At 38.9% G+C, this 20952-nt stretch overlaps 1 protein-coding gene across 1 annotated transcript in view; it reads left to right on the top strand.

Annotated features, from left to right (window-relative positions):
- The first annotated feature begins 13516 nt into the window (after nt 1-13516).
- Nucleotides 13517-20952, top strand: part of LOC120516974 (calpain-1 catalytic subunit-like) — a 102997-nt gene continuing 95561 nt past the window's right edge. Inside the window, exon 1 of the mRNA XM_039739015.1 lies at nt 13517-13675. The gene's annotated coding sequence lies outside the window, so the exon portion shown is untranslated. The remainder of the gene's footprint in view (nt 13676-20952) is intronic.

The raw sequence follows: 20952 nt of genomic DNA, 5'->3' as shown, positions 1-20952 counted from the left end.
TTTGTTTTTACACAGACCACCCTTGGTCTGTCATTGTTTTCTTCCTTCCACTAACTGTCATGTGCGATTTGTGTGTGTTAGAAGGCAAGTATCAACAATAATATCAAAGATGTGCTTATGATGGTGTTGATGCCCAGCTAAAAAGATGCAGTTGTCATACTGAACTTGAAATTAAATGTTATCTCCTCATTTTACACAATTCAGTTATATCATTTAGCTTAAACCCTTAATGTGCTATTCAGAACTAGGACATTTTAAAGGGCTTACATTATAAGAAATAACAGCTGTCTAGAATTATAATTTTGTGAAACATTGTCAAATCAGTTTGTTTATTATTTGCTCTTTTACTGAGTGAAAACAACAATGTGAGAAAGACAAATTTAAGTAGGGCAGTAGAAAGAAGAAAATGGCTAGCATGATTTTTTCATCCTGTCAATACATTGATGTTTTTATTTATTTTGTAATTAATTAATTTGAAAATGTATTCAATCGTGTTCAGAGTACAAAATACAGTGACATGCAACAATACAACTCCAAGGAATTCTGCAATATACTCATAGATTGTTTTTGATATTAAAAAACATAGTAGACAATGTATGACCTTCAGGCAAAAAGATTTCAAGATCCCATAGTAACTCAACTATTACCAAAAGTGCAGAAATAATGAGCAATTGTTCATAAATAATGTTATTTTGGGAGGTCAGCTTCTTCATTTTGGTGAGAACAAAAAGGTACAGTGTTATTTTTTCAGTTCATCTATTCTTTCTATATTAAATGTGTTCAGCTTTCCTGGAAGTGCTCAGTGTATTATTTCCTTCCACACTGTCATATTTTTTTCACATTTGAAAAAATGAATATACAGTATAAGCTAATGCACTTTTCCAAGTATACAACAAATGGTGTAACATGTTATGGGGAATTCTTGTGTTTTAATTTAATAAAGCAAAAAAGTCAACATACTTATCAAAAAATATTAGGTTTGACCATATACAGACCACAAAAAGTATCAAATTACTAGAAAACAAATGAAACCTGTCTTTAATATTCACTATAGTAGTGTTACACCTATTTTGTGTTGGAACAAGTTGCTGCGGGCGGCACTGTGGGTAGCACTGCTGCCTCGCAGTTAGGAGACCTGGGTTCACTTCCTGGTCCCTCCCTGCGTGGAGTTTGCATGTTCTCCCCGTGTCTGCGTGGGTTTCTTCCGGATACTCCGGTATCCTCCTACAGTCCAAAGACATGGAGGTTAGGTGCATTGGCGATCCTAAATTGTCCCTAGTGCGTGCTTGGTGTGTGTGTGTGCACCCTGCGGAGGGCTAGCTCCCTGTCCGGGGTTTGTTTCCTGCCTTGCACCCTGTGTTGGCTGGGATTGGCTCCAGCAGACCCCCATGACCTTGTAGTTAGGATATAGTGGGTTGGATAATCGATGGATGGACAAGTTGCTGCCACATATTACTTGAGTGAACTTCCTTGATATTATGCCTGCTCCAATGACGTTTCTCAGTTCGGTGTCAACAGAACATACATCCTAAGGGCTCAAAACAAATCTGGCATACTACCTTGTGTTGGCAGTTTACACCCTGTCATATACAGGGTCACTTCAGTTACAAGTACAAACTTAATGTGCATAATACAAACTGTACTAGGCATGTTCCTTACCTACTGATTACCCCTGTTTGGCAGGCTAGGCCAACTGTTACATGAGCTGCCCTTCAACTGTATTGGAGAGTTTAGCGCCAAAACCCTGTTAAAAGTCTTAGGGGATATGAAACTCCAATACAAGGCTAGGAAGTTGCCATTCTAGAGTGATAGACTTTCTTTCATTTTGGAGCTTCTCTTAGGCATTCTCCTTAGAATAGGAAGGCCATGGGTTATTTGAACAGAAATTAAAATATTTGTTATGTATCTGTTCATCTATGCCAGACCTACCCATAACTTTCTATACAGCTCTTGCTACACACACTTGCCACCCATGCCCCCATCCTACATATATAAAACTTTATCTTGTTCCCTGTTCCTAAACCGGGAAGGAAATTTAATGAAAGCCCTACTATATCTGTCTCTCTCTCTTTCTCCTTTACTGCATTTACTTGTACCCCTAACATAGTCTCACTGACTTTCATTCTTTGGGGAAGACAGTCACCTCTTCTCAGCAGAACGTGAGGTTGCATCTTGCTTTGGCACTTTGGAAGCCGTATTATCTTTGCAGGAACCTGGAAAATATCTGCATAACTTAATGCAACACTTTCTGTTTGTGTCTGTAATAACTCCCACTGGATGCATCCAAAGTTATTATTTTTCTACAAGTCCTTTTAGTATCCCAAATTTCTTGGTTCCTTCAGTTTGTAATGAATTATAACTGATACAAAACAAGCCTACATGTTGCTTTTCTTGCTTCTGTTACCAATTTCTTTGTGAGATGGGCATTCTGTTACATTTTTCAAAACAAGGTCATATAATCAGATATATCTAAATAAATTATTCATAATAAGGTAAGGCTAGTTCATGCCACTGAAAGGAAATAATGTATTAAAACAACCAAGACAGGGTATGATTTATAATTCTGTTTGAAACAGGCTGATGTCAAAGTGTAGAAGGCAAAAACCTAATCTCTTAAAAAAAGTATTCAGGACTATTACACACTGTACATTTGTTACAATAAAATGTTTAAAGGTAATGATCAGTCATGAAACATGATGGCATGCTTTGAGTTTTCTTACCTTCATCAACACCATGAAATCGCAAATAGGTTTTCCTTACCCCTAATACATCAAGGCTACTTTATACATGCATTAATGTGTTACATTTGTCTCTTACCAGTATCAATAATATATATTTCTACTTATTATGATTAATTATTTTAGCAAACATACATGGCCATTCTAGGAAACACTTTAGAGGAGTATCTGTTTAACAGTATATGACTAAATTACTGCATATTTTCTCCCTGAAGTATTGGTCTCAGTTGCATAAAAACTGGCATACAAAACGGGTTACATGAAAGACTGAAACAATTCAGTAAATCAGAGCAAAGGAGGAATATATTGGTTCAGAATATGTGATACATGGGGGTCATTAGTATCCAATAAGAACCTTATAGTAGACAATCTAATCAGCTATGCATCATTCAGCATTGAGTCATACAGGTGCCACTATGTGGCTTCTGAAATTTGGCAAGTTCTCCATTATGGAAGGTGATAGTGCCAATGTCACACAGGCGTTCCTGAGTAGATGACCTGGGTGCATTTCTCGAAAGGAACTATATTGGGAATTTTGTCCTCAAGTCAAAGTGTACAGCTGCTGACAGCTCTCCACTGCTTCACATTTCTGTCCTGCTGACCATCAGTGATGCACATGGCCTACGCAAGACTTCTTTGTCCAAATCTGTGCATTTAGGGACCAGATTACTATTACCCCATGCACGCAAAAAGACCTGATGTTGTTGGCCCAAGTCCTGCTATTGACACTGTGTGACCATGAGCAATTAACTTCCACTGCCTGTGCTCCAACTGGAAAAACAAAAGAAATGTAACCAGTTGTGTGTTAAATCTTGTAAGCTGCCTTGGACAAAGGTGTCAGCCAAATTACTAAATAATAATAATAACAATAATAATAATGTAATGACTTGTATGACACTAAAATACCTGTTGATAAGGGTTTGCAGTCTTAAATGTTCATGTGGTATGCAGCCGACCATCACAGACTTTTACAGACTTTGTGGCCTAGGAGTAGTCATGATGATTGTGTCCAGTGTCCAATGACAAGGGAGATAATGGGTATCTTTTTTGGGAATATCTGCCAACATCAGTATTGAATCTTCTCCAAAAAGTGTGGCTGGGGAGAGCCTCTTTTTTGAAGGGTTGTTTTTTTTCCCAAACACTGTTTGCCATTGTTCTTTGTCAAGGAAACTACGTCAGATTTTGTGCCCTTTTATAGATTTTCAACTAACAGGTTAAATTTATTTTACCTATTAGTCAAAATTTTAATTTAAGCTGTGCTGTTTGAATGTTAATTGATTTTTCTATTTTTTTTTTTCTTTTAACATTTACACATGTCTGGTGTGACAATATATATTTAAAAGCTAAAATAAGTGGGATCAATGTTCCTGTTATCAACAGCCTGCTTTTACTGACATGGACACTTTGGAGGAGTCCAACACAGAAGTACTTTAAACTCATTAAATGTCGAATAATAAAGGCCCTCAGGAAACAATCGTAAAACTCGCTCATTCTTTACCTGCGATATTCATTATTCACTAAAATTGGTCGTTTTCAAGAAACGCACCCCTGCTTGACAATATCAGTAAACAGGGCACTGATCTCCTTGATGTACCGTATTACTGCGCTATTAAACCAGCACCAGCAAGAAGCTGGTAGTGATTTGGGTAACATTAGGCCACCCATTGCTTTGACAGTGTGCGCTCCTGTTTGCACCGTATTAACGTGCAAATTTAATGATCATCAGTCCCAAAGAAAAAGAAATACTACTCAAGTTGACCTAAAGGTAGTCCAGTTTGCTAAGTCTGACAACACTTAAAAGATGGGTACAATTCTTAACAAATTGTTACAACTGGATAGATAGCACATGACATAAAAAATAAATTGCAGTTTTATGGCGTACAGTCGTAACATGGTTGTAATTAACAAAACAGAATAAATTAAGGTTTGCTGTTTGCTAATTTAGCTTTTAAAATGTGACCAGCTATATTGTTATCACTATTGCCCAGTTCTTTTTAAATGACACTTTTTTAATTTTGATGCACTGGTAATGTGCTTCTATTTACTTTTTAAAACTATAAAAACTTTGGAGTTATTTCATTTTAAACACCCAGTTCCAAACATGTATAATGTAAACTTAAATTTGTAAAAAAAAATGCAAGAACATTTAATTTATAGACACAATAAAATAAAATTCATGTTAATAAAAAATGTACATCTGTAACAATCTTTTGTCTCTAATAAATACTTTCTGATATGATAAAATCTGTTTCACTATTAAATAATAACGGACACCTATCAGTTACATGATTAACTCCAATTTTTAAAAATAGCCGGATGGCCATTATTAGAATAGAGGTGAACAAAACAAAAAATTGTAAAATATGAACTTTAAAGTCAGGGTTGAATAAGTACCTATTTAAAATTTCCATCTCTTGGGTATGGTAAATAAAATTCCCTGTAACGAATTCAAGAAGTTCGAATCATATCTGCCATGACGCAATTTTTTATGATGCTGAGATACACATAACTGGTCAATAGTCACAGTAATTTGCTTTGGTGTTTGTGAAAGTTAGTCAGGGAAAAGTGGCAGGAAAACCTGGCGACCATCTCTTTTCTGCTTCAGGACAATGTTTCTTGCCTTCATGACTCTGTGGTTTGGGCACAACAATTACACTTTTGCCTAGTCTATTAAAAAGGCAAGAGGTGGCCCTGCTACTATCAGTGATAGCCAAAAAACAGACATGTGGCAAGCAAGATGCCTCAAAATGACAAAAACCTAAGAAGCATGATTTATGGGATCAAATTTAAGAGGGAAAGCACCATACATGAGGTTGAGACACACCAGGATACCAAGGAAAGGAATAAGAAGAACACTGAAGGTACACAGAATACATTTAAAAACAACTCTTGCCCTATTAATTGTAGTCGACAGGTAAGCAACGCTAATAAAATTACACATTATTTGAAGTTAAAACAAATAAAAAGAAGCATGCCTTCTTTTGTATAATTGTGCTGCATATTAAAGACTCAATTAGTTTTACAACCAGTACAATTGATATTTTTAAAACACACACCAGACCTAACTAATCCAGATTCTGGGTCTGTTTTTGCTGGATACAGTTTGCAGCAGTACCTGTATCAAGGCAGCATTGGGAATAAGGCAGACAACCACCTGGAAGAATACACCTGTTCATCACTGGATCCACTTACACAGCAGAATGGCCAATTCACCTAACCAACACGTCTTTGGTGATGTGGGAGAACAAGCGTAATAGACGGAGAAAATTTCATCTGCATGGGGAGAACATGTAAAGTTCACACATCATTCAAACACACGACGATGGGTCCATGAATCTACAGGGCAAACGACAGCGGTACATCCACACATTTTCATATTACCTTTGGCCTGTATTTGTATTTGATATAGCGCCTAACTAGAGTTCAAGAACCCCCCTAGGCGCTTTACAACACAACAGTCATTCACCCACACATTCATACGCTGGTGATGATAAGCTACTATGTAGCCACAGGTGCCCTGGGGCACACTGACAGAAGTGAGGCTGCCGAACACTGGCGCCACCAATCCTTCCGACCTCCACTAGCAGGCAAGGTAGGTTAAGTGTCTTGCCCAAGGACACAACATGTGGGAGCCAGGATCGAACCTGCGACCCTCCGATTGCTGGACAACCCGCTCTACCGACTGAGCTACTGCTGCCCCTAATGCCCCTTTAATGCCTAAACAGTGTCAAATACTATCATGTGATGGATGGGTCAACTAATATATAAGTGTGCAAAGGTAAACGTGTGTACATGATGTATGAGCACAAGCCTGTGGCCATTCCACCTGTCAAGCTCGTCATAACTAACTTGTCCCAGTATCTCACCCAGACCTAGCCTGTAACGTCACAGTTTTCGCGGGTCTTGTTCAGAAAGCGGACGCCACTTAAGACGGCCTTCCCTCTCGCCCAAACACTAACATTAGATAGATAGATAGATAGATAGATATTTTATTAATCCCCAAGGGGAAATTCACATACTCCAGCAGCAGCATACTGATAAAACAATATTAATTAAATTGTGATAAAAATGCAGTGCAAGTTAAAAAATGCAAGGAGGAGAGTGCAAGGCAGGTATAACAGACAATATCATTGTATAACTTTAACGTTTACCCCCCGATTGGAATTGAAGAGTCGCATTGTGTGGGGGAGGAACGACCTCCTCAGTCTTTCAGTGGAGCAGGACAGTGACAGGAGTCTGTCGGTCAATAAAATACGTCCCTGATGTTAAGTCAATATTCCAGGGCTAAAGCGATAACAGAAATGTGAAACCTACTTAAATATCGCATCTTAATTATTGTGAAACAACCAAGTGGCGTCCGCTTTCTGTACAAGACCCTCCACTGCAATGCGGACAGACCACAATCCCAGAACTGACCTCGGACACAGCATCGTTCATTCGAGTCAGGGTCGGCTTGCAGGTAACGGTGGTTTGATGCACTTTCTTTGGTTTGGCAGGGTTAGAAGAGGAGTGGTGGTAATACATTAACGAGTTTTAAAAATGAAAATACAAATTTCCATTGTAATGTCTGCTTACTAAACCGAATAATAATTGTAATAAAAAGTTACTTGCAGTCCAAAACATGCACCTTCCTAACACACCCGGGGAAGCTCACACGGTTATCTCGAGTTGTACCTCGCGCGACCTTGCGTCACGTGCCCTCCTCTGTCCAGCCTCTCGTCCAATAATAATCCAAAGAGCCAGCAGAGTGAAGGAAAGCGCGCGTGTGGTCGCAGTGATTTATGGTACACGGAAGTGGACGGAAGAAACCTGAAATGGGCAACTGTTGCCTTTCTTTAATCATACGATATATTTTTTCGTTGTTGTTGTGTGGTGGTGTATCACTTTTCCAAGCCGCTTTCTCCAATTTCTATAACCGATTTCTGTCTGCGCTACAGAAACACACCTTAGGGTTTTGCGTAGTCTCACATCCGTTAGATGTTTTCTTTTTTATTTAAAGTGCACAGATACTGTCTGGCTAATAAAATACTAAGCAGGTTCATTGATATAAGCAATGCTCGGATGTTCTATAAATTAGCTTCAGAATTTATTGAACGCTACTTTTCTCGTTTTGTATGTGCCAGGCTGCCAGCTCTTTTTGGACAGATGTTTTCTTACGGCGTTCTCACACCTAGTTCGTCTGGACCAGCTTTTTTGAGCTGTGGTACGGTTTCTACCGAATGTCCGGTTCGTTTATAAATGTGAACACGCCAGTCGTACTCGGGTGCGGACCGAACGACCCGGGCCGAGACCCTTTAGTTCCAATTAGGTATTAATGAGATGGATGGATTAACCATTAATTACCTCATTAGGGCATCAAGGGAAGGGGGGTATACCACAGAAAGTTTCAATTGTCGGATTTACCATGGAAACCGTGGTGCAAAACTGCAAAATAAATATTGTTTCCAATCTTGCTCGCTTGTTTTGTTTAATTTCGAAATATATATATATATATTTACGATTTATTATTGTTTATATTTTGAATTAAATGTATATGGGGCACCACAATCTTAGGGCAGCACAGTGGCACAACAGCTGCCTCTCAGTAAGGAGACCTGATTTCGCTTCCCGGGTCCTCCCTGTGTCTGTGTGGGTTTCCTCCCACAGTTCAAAGACATGCAGGTTAGGTGCATTGGCGATCCTAAATTGTCTGTAGTTGGTGTGTGCCCAGTGATGGGCAGGGGTCTGTTCACATACATAGGTAACGGGACAGAGGATCAAACCCCATAATGTTACGACATTAAAGTAAGGCGGCCATACAGGGTGTCCTCACAATGTGATTTATTTTCTGGCATGATGTGATTACACTAAACTTTGATATACTGTATACAGTAAATGTTACTCATATATTTCAAAATGAACATTAACGAATATTTATAGGAGTTAAGACAGTAGACGTGATATCAGGTAATCATAATTGAGGTTACGTTTATATAGCTACATTGGAGTAAATATACTGCTCAAAAGAATTAAAGGAACACTTTTTAATCAGAGTATAGCATAAAGTCAATGAAACTTATGGGATATTAATCTGGTCAGTTAAGTAGCAGAGGGGGTTGTTAATCAGTTTCAGCTGCTGTGGTGTTAATGAATATAACAACAGATGCACTAGAGGGGCAACAATGAGATGACCCCCAAAACAGGAATGGTTTAACAGGTGGAGGCCACTGACATTTTTCCCTCCTCATCTTTTCTGACTGTTTCTTCACTAGTTTTGCATTTGGCTACAGTCAGTGTCACTACTGGTAGCATGAGGCGATACCTGGACCCTACAGAGGTTGCACAGGTAGTCCAACTTCTCCAGGATGGCACATCAATACGTGTCATTGCCAGAAGGTTTGCTGTGTCTCCCTGCACAGTCTCAAGGCCATGGAGGAGATTCAAGGAGACAAGCAGTTACTCTAGGAGAGCTGGAGAGGGCCATAGAAGGTCCATAACCCATCAGCAGGACCAGTATCTGCTCCTTTGGGCAAGGAGGAACAGGATGAGCACTTCCAGAGCCCTACAAAATGACCTCCAGCAGGCCACTGGTGTGAATGTCTCTGACCAAACAACCAGAAAGACTTCATGAGGGTGACCCAAGGGCCCCATGTCCTCTAATGGGCCCTGAGCTCACTGCCCAGCAGCATGCAGCTCGATTGGCATTCGCCATAGAATACCAGAATTGGCAGATGCACCGCTGGTGCCCTGTGCTTTTTACATGAGAGCAGGTTCACCCTGAGCACGTGACAGAAGTGAAAGGGTCTGGAGAAGCCATGGAGAACATTATGCTGCCTGTAACATCATTCAGCATGAGCAGTTTGGTGGTGGGTTAATGATTGTCTGGGGAGGCATATCCATGGAGGGTCACACAGACCGCTACAGGCTTGACAAAGGCACCTAGGCTGCCATTAGGTATCAGGATGAAATCCTTGGACCCATTGTCAGACCCTATGCTGGTACAGTGGCTCCTGGTGCACGACAATTCCTGGCCTCATGTGGTGAGAGTATGCAGGCAGTTCCTGGAGGATGAAGGAATTGATACCATTGACTGGCCACCACACTTTCCTGACCTAAATCCAATAGAACACCTCTGGGACATTATGTTTTGGTCCATCCAATGCACCTCAGACTGTCCAGGAGCTCAGTGATGCCCTGGTCCAGATCTGGGAGGAGATCCCCCACAACACCATCTGTCATCTCATTAGAAGCATGCACCGATGTTGTCAGGCATGTATACAAGAACACAGGGGCCATACAAAGTGCTGCGTACAATTTTGAGTTGCTGCAATTAAATTTTGGCAAAATGGACTAGCCTGCCACATAATTTTTTCACTCTGATTTTTGGGGCGTCTTTGAATTCAGGGCTCTGTAGGTTGATCATTTTCATTTCCATCAAACGATGTGGCATCCTTTTGTTCCTAACACATTACCCAGTCTATATCAGTATAGATATCCAGGAGGATTTTTTTTCCCATTGAGATCTGATGTGTTTTCAAAGTGTTCCTTTAATTTTTTTGAGCAGTTTACGTAACATCATACAGTCTTCAAATTAAAGGTGCCAGAGTTTTAGTTTAGAGCAATACCAAAAGTCCCATCTACATGAAGGTTCCAGAGAGAACCTTTATTTGTTTAGATCTGTAAAAGGCTCCATACAGTAAATAACCAATAGATGATAACTGATTTGTGAAATACCAATCAGTTCATGATTTTAGAAGGACTTTTGCTGCATTCAGTAACACAGGCTAAATCCATGTGTTTATAATATGTTAGTGTTCAGCTGTTTAGCCTACCATTCATTAAAGATTTTTGTTTTTTTTTCTTCATATTAGGAAGTTTTTCAAAGCGCAAAGAACCAACTTCATACTGTATGTAGAGAACCTTTCCCATAATGAAATGATGCTTTGTCAAGTATTGGTTCTATAAGGATCCATACACCCTAGTAAAGAAAAATAAAATGCCACTAAAGAACTGTGATTTTTAAGAGTGTACAGTTAAATTAAACTTACTGCCACAACCTAACCTAACCTGCTCTGCATGTGTACCACGGGACTTGCTTCCAAAGAATGTAAGTATAACGTGACTTGTCCGTCTCACGGAACATGAAAGTGTCTTTGTCTCTCTTCCAAAGATCACGTCTTGTACCAAGATTTTTTTTTATAATAGATGGATATGATCTCTACCATTTATGACTACTGCATTAGTTACTTATACTAAGTTTTTGCTTGATAGATGTGTTCTTTATTGCTGTGTATTTAATGTTACATCATGGTCTCCCTGTAAAATCTGCTGGCAAACAATATTTTCCACCTGGGACAATAAAATTAAATTGAATTGAAAAAAATTAACTTAATTCAATTGAATTTGAATTTTTTATTCTGTATATTAAAAAATAAGAAATGTACACCTGATATCATTTATATTTGTGTTCTATCATATATTCTTTGAATTTACAAAGACTTTAATACTTTTTTTGAAAGGTGTATATTAAAAAGTGTGCAGTCACATTTATTTACTGTTGGTTTAGCACAATTGAACTGAAGAAACCTGAATCAGGAGGCATTTTGCCCTTCTCTACTCCTGTATGCCATGAAAACGTAAGATGTAACATAATGCAAAGAAGACTCTCAAGTGGTTCCAGAGAATGAAAACAGTTGGAATGGCCCAGTCAATGATCAGAATTGAACTCAATAGAGCACTGCTCCCAAAACTTGGTCCTGGGGACCCACTGTAGTTGCAGGTTATGTTCCAACCAGCTTCTGTTTTTAATTGGACTGCTGGCCTAATTAAGTGAACTGTTATTTCCCAAGTTCAGTGTTTTGGGAACAATATAGAAACTAGAAAACTTAAGTTTGGTAAAAAAAAAAAATACATTAAAATATACTAAGCAGTTATATGGGAATAATGTATTTTGCTGTTTTTAACAATTTTTACATCTTGATTATCATTCTTCTTTTCCAGTTATTCTAATCGTTTAATTAATTCATAATTTACTAATTAGTGGGTCTGACGCTAAAGTAGATGTAGCCCTTTATGATTCAATGTTGTTTGCCTGGGTGTCTGCTCAGCTCGTTTTTAATTGTCATTAATAAGATACAATGAAGGGGGAAAACTGCACAGAGAAAGGGCAAAATAAAATTTAATCAACAAAAGAGAGTTAAGCATTTAAATCTATAGCAAAAGCAGAAATATTTTTAAATGTCTTATAAATGTAAGAGGGAGGCACGGTGGTGCTGCTGCCTCGCAGTTAGGAGACCTGGGTTCGCTTCCCGGGTCCTCCCTGCGTGGAGTTTGCATGTTCTCCCCGTGTCTGCGTGGGTTTCCTCCGGGCGCTCCGGTTTCCTCCCACAATCCAAAGACATGCAGGTTAGGTGGATTGGCGGTTCTAAATTGGCCCTAGTGTGTGCTTGGCGTGTGGGTGTGTTTGTGTGTGTCCTGCGGTGGGTTGGCACCCTGCCCAGGATTGGTTCCTGCCTTGTGCCCTGTGTTGGCTGGGATTGGCTCCAGCAGACCCCCGTGACCCTGTATTCGGATTCAGCGGGTTAGAAAGTGGATGGATGGATTATAAATGTAAGAATCACACCACTGCACTTTTCTGAATGTAGAATAGCAGAAAAAAATACTAGCTGATTAAATGAGATCAGTGTTATTTAGTGTTGTCACTGATTATGACTCTGGTTGGAACAAAAACCTGCAGCCACAGTGGGTCCCCATGACTGAGTTTGGGAAACACTGCAATAGAGCATTTGTGGAAGGAACTGAAGATCAAGATTCACCTGCAGGCCCCATGGAATCAGGAAGATTTAAAGATTGTCTGTGTAGATGACAAAAATTCCACCTGAACACATTGAGAGATTGTGTTTAATGTCCTAAAAGTGTCTTGAAGCTGTCATTGCAAATAAAGCATTCTCCAACCAAAATGAAAATTTCAGTTAACGTATTGAATACATTTTTCTGTGTCACTCCACATTATCACATGTAACTTTTTTGTCGGTTGGAATATTATGATTTCTTTGGCTGTGTTGTTTTATTGGATTATTACCAATGTATGGTCTACATATAATGCACAGCTGCATCGGAAATATGTTTAAAGAGAAAATTGTTGACATGTTGAAAACCTATTTCCCCGACTGTAAAATAGGGTTAGAAAATGGATGGCTGCTTCAACCAACAACAAATTTCAGGGACACTTCTGTTTTGCCTGCTTAACCACATACAACCGCATATGGTAAGTGACTGAAATTGACTGGCTTGGTGTTTTGCACCTAGGCCAAGCACCGTCTATCTGGCATTTTTATGTTCCTTACATGTTTCTGAGTTATCATCAGGTACTCCAAAGTTCAGTTATTGTTAAAATAGTACAATGAACCAGGGTGGATTCTTTCACACATTTGATCTGGCTGCTAGCGGTCCTTTAATAAATGAGATCTACAGAAATAAAGGAGGAATAATACCACTTCAACAAGTATGCAGTGTATAAACCATTTTCTTTGGTACATTGTTTTTCACGGCAATACATTACTTTAGCTGTACAATCCTTACCTATGTGGTGAAAAACTCTTTCGAATGACAGTAAAGATGAACTTAATTTTATATTAAGCTGAAAACGAGATTTTTGGCTGCCCCTTCAATCAACGGTAAACAAATGTGGCCATAGGCAGTAATCCCTGAAGATGATTGGTTACTGAAGTTGCAGCCGCTTCTCCGCCTACATTACAGTGTTTGTCAGATACCACGCCCATATTCTAATATTTCGGGGCTGCTGGAAGGCTGGTATGAACCCGCGGCGACGTTCTGCAGCGAGGCAAGACTTGGTGCGCGTGCGCAAGTGAGCACCTACTAGACGTTCTTCAAATTTGTCAAGTGGCGGAAAAAAAAATCACGAATTGAGCTTATTGAAGGGACATCACCACTCGAAGGTACGGCTTCATTATTAGAGAGCAGATAAGAAACAAGGAAAATACTTTTTTCTTTACTGTTGACGCAGTTGCTGTGATTTATACAACGGTTAAAGCTCTTTCAAATGTGTGGTTTTCATTAAAATTGAATACATATACACATTAATTGGAAAAGTAATTATTTTAGCCGTCCTGTGGTTTATGAGGTTCGCTTTGGCGATTAAGTTTGTGTCATTGTTGAAATGGAAGCTCGTAATTATGATGGAAGCCACGCCTTAGTTGCATTTTCAGAAACAGAAAAGAAAGGTAACGGGACTTTCGGAGTGACAATAAGGCTCTATAAAGTGACGACTCCGGGCCAGCAATTGGTAGCTGTCGAAGGACAGCAAAGCAGCATTTTTTAAAGTCGCAGCATAGATTCGCCGACATGCATAGCTTAAGATGAAAACTGGGCTCAGGAATACGATATGTACTGCTGGATGGGCTGGGGGCGCTGTGATCCGCGGTGTGTAACGAAAATTCATTTTTGACGTTACGTGGAAAAGAACCACAGAAATCAGAGACGTATTTGTAATTTTGTAACTCTACTAAAAGACAAAATCTTTAAAAAGTGATGAACCCCCGAGACGTCAGAAACTCGACATCCACTGTTTCGTTGGGGGCTGCTGTATCCGAGCTTTGTGCTTTTTGTTTCTGTAATTATGTTATTGCTTGAAAATGGCTTGAGGCGAACTTCCTGACAGCCCACCACAAAGGAGTGGTTCCAGAGGTTACGGGATCATCTGTTTAGCTTTTTAAAAATATTTAACCACATTTAAAAAAAACAGAGTCGTGCTGCTTCACTCTGCACCCTCAAGAATAAAATAAATTGGGGGAAAATGAAGAAGAAAATGACAAGCATTTGTCAGCTGTCACACATTCGTTGGTTATGATCAGCGGTAAAGGATAAAGAGGATACTTAAAGGGGGGGTGTAAGGATTTCTTGAAGTAAAGAGCACTACTGAGTTGCATCTGAATGCGCTTTTGACGGAAAATCTATAATGCCACGTGAGTTCCTTTTTCCCTGACTCATCCAGTAAAAGGCCCTTTTTAAGTTCTAATCCCATGCAACTCTGCCTTGTCATACCTTTCAGCTGTTAGCCAGCCTGTCTCCATGCCTTTCTTTCTGTTAGTAAGTACTGTCTCTGGAATGCATGCGGTGTTGTTTGCCAATAATTCCACATTTGCTGTGCTTCTTTATCCAAGTATCTACTATGATCCCAAATTACACTTATTCTTGTTACTACTGCCACAAAATAACTGGCTTTGGTGTCCATCATAGGTCAAATGGAGCTATTGTCTGGTTGCCAACAAATCAAACATCTTAACAACAGTGGTCTATTAAGATAAAGGATCATTTCACGTTTATAAGTGCAGAAACAATGAGAAGCTCTGCTAACAAGCTGAGCCAACACACACAAGCTCTAAATTGAGCACTGTCAGCTGCTTCTCCCTCTCACTGTCCACACTAATTAAATGTATGTCCTGTTGTCTGCTAATCAAAAAAGGTTTGTTTTCATACTGTCTCATTAGGATTATAAGCACAAACACATTTTGCAGAAGAAATATTAATTTCTTTAGATCTTTAAAAAAGGGCATGACATGTCATGCATACAGTATGCAGTGGCAAGAAAAAGTATGTGAATCCTTTGGAAGAAATGGAATTTATGTATAAAATTTCTTAAAATTTGTCTTACAATAATGAACAAACACAATCTGTTTTAGTAAATAACATGTGAATTATTTTATTGTTCTTATATGTATTGGATACATCATTTAAACATTCACAGGTGTGTGAACTCCTAGGCTGATGACCTCAACAAAAGCTAATTGGAGTCAGGAGTTACCAAACCTGGAGTCAAACCAATGAAATAATATTGGAGGTGTGGCTTAGAGATACTTTGACCTTTAAAAAAAGACATTTTCAGTTTGTCATTCACAAGAAACAGTTGATAATGTGAAGCATGCCTTGCAAAAAAGAGATTTCAGAAGATCTGTGAGCAAGGATTGTTGATTACAAAGTCATTTCAAAGACCGATCAGTCCACAGTCAGACAAACTGTGCATAAATGAAGACAATTTAGTACCGTGGTTACTCTCCCAGTAGAAATGACTTGAAAGGCACCACACAGAATGGTCAGTGAAGTAAAAAAAGCACCCATGAGTAACAGCTAAATGCTTGAAGTAATTATTGGAACAGGTTAACATCTCTGTTCATGAGTGTACCAGACATACAACATTGGCACTTACAATTGTGGGGATCGAAAGGATAGATCAGAACTAGCTTGCTCTCTTTCTTTCCTCCCCCAGACCCCCCACCTCCCAATTTTGTCTCCCCGAGTGAGGCTAGACCACACTTCATTAAGTCCCAGTCCTCTAACATGGCTAGAGACAGGGCATGCCCAGAACACTTGCGTAACATTAATCGTATTCGCCCCTCCCTCACTCCCCACACCACTGCTATCCTTGTTCATAGCCTGGTCACCTCTTGTCTGGATTATTGCAATTCCCATTTCTTTGGTCTTTCTTGTAAATCTCTTTATAAGCTTCAACTGGTCCAGAATTCAGCTGCCCGCATCATTACTAGAACCCCCTCTATTCACCATATCACTCCCATCTTGCAGCAGCTTCACTGGCTTCCAGTTAAGTTCCGCATTCAATTCAAAATTCTTCTGTTAACTTTTAAGGCTATCCACAACCTTGCCCCTCCATATCTGTCTGACCTCCTCCATGTTGCCAGTCCCTCCTTTACCCTTAGATCTTCTTCCTCCATCCACTTGACCATCCCCTTCATCTGTCTTACCACCATGGGAAGCAGAGCTTTCAGTTGCTCTGCTTCCTAGTTTTAGAACTCAATACCATACAATACAATACAATACAATTAATTTTTTGTATAGCCCAACATCACACAAGAAGTGCCACAATGGGCTTTAACAGCCCCCCAGCCTTGACTCTCTAAGAAGACAAGAAAAAACCCCCAAAAAAAACTCTTGTAGGGAAAAAAAATGGAAGAAACCTTGGGAAAGGCAGTTCAAAGAGAGACCCCTTTCCTGGTAGGTTGGGCGTGCAGTGGGTGTCAAAAAGAAGGGGATCAATACAATACAGTATAATACACAGAACACCATCTGAGCTTAGAAATATTTAATCATTCTCACTTTACAAATCTAAACTTAAAACTCATTTGTTTAAGACTGCTGTGGTGGGCTGGCGCCCTGCCCGGGGTTTGTTTCCTGCCTTGCGCCCTGTGTTGGCTGGGATTGGCTACAGCAGACTCCCGTGACCCTGTAGTTAGGATATAGCGGGTTGGATAATGGATGGATGGATGGATGTTTAAGACTGCATTTTCTCTTTGATTACAATTGCTCTGTTTGATTTTAATTTTTGTATTTTAGTTTTGTTTATAATGTGTGTTTTATCTATTGTTCAGTGTCCTTGAGTGTTTAGAAAGGTGCCAACGAATAAATAAAATGTATTATTATTATTATTATTAAAACAATCCCCCAAGAAGCAGTGTATAAGGAACAGAGTAGAGATATCTATCGGCAGTACAGTCCAAATAATATAAACCTAGAATATAATCTTGAACAGGCTCGAAAAAATAATCCCAGGTTATGTTGTTAAACAGTACCGATGGAGATGCAGATAACGTATGATAGTGCAATCCTAATACAATAAACCAATTGTGTGATGTTAAATATATATATATAATGTATACATACAGTATACATATACATACATATGCATATACAGGTATGTTAAATATATTTATATACATATATATATTTAATTACACACATACAAATATAATTATAATTGTAATTAAAATGTTAAAGTAGCAGGGAAGGAAATAAAATGTATAATTACAGCAAAAGTCTCACTGCAAATAGGCAAAATTGCAGGTAAAGTCTTCTTTGCATTGCCAGGACATGATGTGAATCACAATCATATTTCAAAAAGTGTCAGGATCAATTTTTTTAGCTCTTTTTCTGCTTCATCTGGAGAACTAGAAATGTGGAACTTGCCTTAAATGTCCAATCTCAGTTTAGCAGGATACAAGAGGCTGTATCTAAGTTTGGCTTTGAATAAGCACTGTTTAATTCTGTAAAATGCAGCACATTTAGCAGCTGGTGAAGATGAAAAATCAGCGAAAATGCGAATGTGTTTATTTTCAAATATAATCTCTTGTTTCAGTCTGAGAAACACCACCAGATTCATGTTAGTCTGTAATTCTTTGAAACGCACAATGATGCCTCAAGGTTTTGAGGCTTTCGATACACGTATGCAGTAAGCTGCTGATTTGAAGTCCTCTCCAATTATTTGAGAGAATAGTTCAGTGATGAATTTCACTGGGTTTGGGCTTACTCACCATTTTCAGGAAGACCTTCAATTCTGATATTATTTCTTCTATATCTGTCTTCCTCCACAGCTAGTTTGTCTCCAAGCACTTTACATTTGGATTTAGTAGTAGTTGCTTTTATGTCAGCAGCAGAAGCCAAATGTTCAACTATTTCAATACAAGTCATAAGCATTGAACAGACATGGTGTTCATGACATGACTTCAAGGTGGGAGCCACTGCTCCCAATAAAGAACATCTGCATGTCTAATATATGCCAAATACCATCTTGACACTGCATTGTGCCATTGGAAAAATATTTTGTGTACTGATAAAACTAACAGCTGTTTGAGAAGAATGCACAGCAGTATGTATGGGGTGAAAAGGGCATCGCATGCCAACAAGAAAACATCATCCCAAATGTAAAGTATGATAGAATTAGCATTATGATTTGGGGCTTTTTTGCTGACTCAGGGCCTAGACAGCTTGTCATCATCAAGGGAAAAATTATTTCCCAAGTACATCAAAGACTCCTATATGATAATGTCAGAATGTCTATCGAGCAGCTGAAGCTCAGTAAAAGCTGGGTGATGCAGTTTGACAATGACCCTTAACATCAAATTAAATATACAGAAAAGCTCCATAAAAAGAAAATCCTGCTTTTTGAGCCATCCAATCAGAACCAAGACCTTAACAAAAAAGAGATGGTGTGGAATCACAGCTATAGAGCTTTTCACAACAGACATTCAAAGAATAACAGCAATGAAGAATGGTCCAAAATTACCCTTGAACAGTGTGCAGGTCTGATCTGCAGCTAACTAAAATGCTTCTTTGAGGTTACTGCTGTCAATTGAGGTTTGACCAGTTATTAAATCCATGGGTTCACATGCTTTTTCCACAGAACACAATGAATGTTTGATGGGTGAGTTCAATAAAGACATGAAAGATTAATGTTGAATGTGTTATTAGACTAAGCATATTGTGTTTGTCAATAGTTGTGATTTTAATGAAGGTCAGATCACATTTTATGACAAATTAATGCAGAAGACCAGGGGCTTCATGCATAACACCGTGCAAAGAATTCACACTATAACATGACATATGGACAAGAGCGGAAATGTACGTACGCACAAAAAAATCCAGATGCATAAATCTGTGCGAACGCCAACTTCCACGTTCTTCCGCTACATAAAACTCGGTCAGTATGAAAAGTAACGCACATGTACACGCCTGCTGTCCCGCCCCGTCTCCTCCCAGAATTATGCCTCTTTGAATATGCAAATCAATATAAATAGCCCTTAAGCTCAGCGTTCTGTGAAAAGGCAATGGCAAAAGCACGGGGGGATATAGAAGAATTTCAGCAAATACCAAGTGGAGGCAAGGAAAAACGTACTATTTGTTGGTTTAAACAGTGGTATAAACAACAAAAGGAAGTTGATCGAGTGACACAGAGTATCGGAGAAACTCGAAAGCTCATGTTCACAAAGTCGCACAGTGCCTGAAATAAAAAAGAAGTTGTCAGATATCAAAGTCTCTGTGAAATGGCGAGGCGTAGCCCACTGTCTGAGTGTCATATGTAAGCTTATTAATGTACAGAGAAAAAAAATAGGCACACAATGGGGAAAAAAGCATGAAATGTCAACTTTAATCTCTAAATTTCCACTTCAATCACATAGTTTATTTTGTCATTAAAGTAGAACATCATGAACTTCATCTTAAAATCGTTTAATTTAGTAGTTTCTCAAATCCCATCATAACTAATGTAACACGTTAAATGCTTTGTTTTGTATTTGATCTTCTTTGTGCTCTATGTGTGTGAATCACTACATGCTTCTTAAACGGGCTTTCTCTTCCTCTGACAGGACATAGAATCCATTACATTCGTGATATTACAGCTCTCTGAATAATTAAAATACTGAGATGTATATTTGATATCATTTTCATGATGATAGGAGTTAAAGTATGTTATTAAACATGGGAACATGGTGGCACAGTGATTGTTCATGTCTCACGTAAGATGCTTGCTGCACCATGCATGCACCTTTGATGACATAATTTATTGCAGCAGTACTGTCTCTTTCAAACGTACTAACCTCCAATTCCTGTCCTTCCTTTTCTTTCTCCAAGTAACCAATTGCCACACAATCAGCTCTTTAATAGACGTTAAGCCATCTGTAAGCTTAGGAAGCCGATTCTTCAAAGCTTTTAAGGAACATTGAAATATCTTCATAGTACATGTGTAATTATTCTATCCATCTATCCTTCCAGTGTCACACCAGCACCAGCAAGAATACAGCACGAGGCAGGAACAATCGTGAACGGAGCGCCAGCTCCTTGCTAGCCCTGTGACAATGTGTCCTCACATGTTTATTTATTCACAATATAGATTATTTAAATGAAGTTAAAATTTTATCTGTATAATATAATAAACATATTTTGCTGCATTTCATCTTAAAAATTATATTGTCATCATATGTAAATTATAAAGTGGCTCAGGTTGTGCAATATTATAACTGTATCGCAAGTTTACAGTGAGGTAATTGTACTTATAAGTACAGACAGTTCTACAAGGAGCACTTGATGGACTGATGGAGTGCATTTAGAGTTCTTGGGATGAAACTGTTTCTGAACTGCGAGGAAAGACTCTGAAGCGTTTGCCGTGTGAGAGCAGTTCAATAGACAGCATGGCTGAGGCAGCATGTGCTTGATGCTGTATACCTATAATTCTCTTGTCGATCAGCTGCTGTACAGCTATGATTCACACTCAGATACAGTGATATAAATACTCCGAGTGGTGCAGTGAGAGTAATATGGAAAAAGATGATCCGCTGTGGCAACCCCTAACAGGAGCAGTTAAAAGAAGAAGAAAAAGGGTGCAGGGAGAGGAACAAAGCTAAAGCAGCTATGGTATTTAGAATAGTTTGAC

The sequence above is a fragment of the Polypterus senegalus genome, chromosome 16, assembly GCF_016835505.1.
Source record: "Polypterus senegalus isolate Bchr_013 chromosome 16, ASM1683550v1, whole genome shotgun sequence".
In the NCBI taxonomy this organism is placed as follows: domain Eukaryota; kingdom Metazoa; phylum Chordata; class Cladistia; order Polypteriformes; family Polypteridae; genus Polypterus; species Polypterus senegalus.
This window is presented reverse-complemented; position numbering and strand designations above follow the sequence as displayed.